Below are 804 nucleotides of genomic sequence, written 5' to 3'. Positions count from 1 at the left end.
AAAAGCAGACTGGAGATCGAGTTCCACTCGGATTTCTCAGAGACAGAGCGGCTCTTCAGGCAAAGATCGGCCCAGTGGTTCAGTTAAACCTCAGTGGATTCGACTAAAGAACGGCGGTAACGTGAGGCTGCGGTCACGGCTTGACCAACGCATTAGTGAGCTTTTGGTCTGGTTCCAGATCTTTGGGTCAGCGCAGATTCATAGACCTCGTTCAGTCCTGGTATTAACATCCACCCTCAGTGCTAAGTTCAGGTTCTGAACACTCCCAACCCGTCCTGAATGCGTCAATGCACACGAGACCGTCTCGCTATGCTAGGGTCCGCATGAATCTCCAGATTTCTGTAGCGATCCACTTTGATCTGACAGAACAACACTGTCCAGTCCAGTGGGGGGCGCTCTCTTGTGTTGGTCAAAATAGACTAAAGAAGAAGAAGGAAGTCCGGCAAGCGTACAAGTCAGGGCTCAAAGAATACAAGGACACAAGGAAGTGGATCGTAAGAACAAAACGTGGTATGACCCGTCCCTTACTCTTACCCTATATTTGTCGCCACCACAGTATCTACACTGATGGTCAAAGGGTTTCTTTTACGTAAAGCCAGACTCACCGTTCCGTTCTCCGAAAACAGGGAAACAAGTGAAACCAGATCCATGTCGCTCGGTCACGGGGAAACGCATTCAGGACGCATTCTAATGCAAGGCGTGGACAGTCGCACTTTACTTTGTCCACATGTGATCGGATGTTGATACCAGGTGTGAACGGGTCCAGGCGTTCATGAGGCTGAGGTCTGCACAGAGACGTCCACA

This window comes from Microchirus variegatus (assembly GCF_963457635.1).
Source record: "Microchirus variegatus genome assembly, chromosome: 21".
NCBI classification, from domain to species: Eukaryota; Metazoa; Chordata; class Actinopteri; order Pleuronectiformes; family Soleidae; genus Microchirus; species Microchirus variegatus.
The sequence above is the reverse complement of the archived record's forward strand: the minus strand, read 5'-3'. Positions refer to the sequence as shown.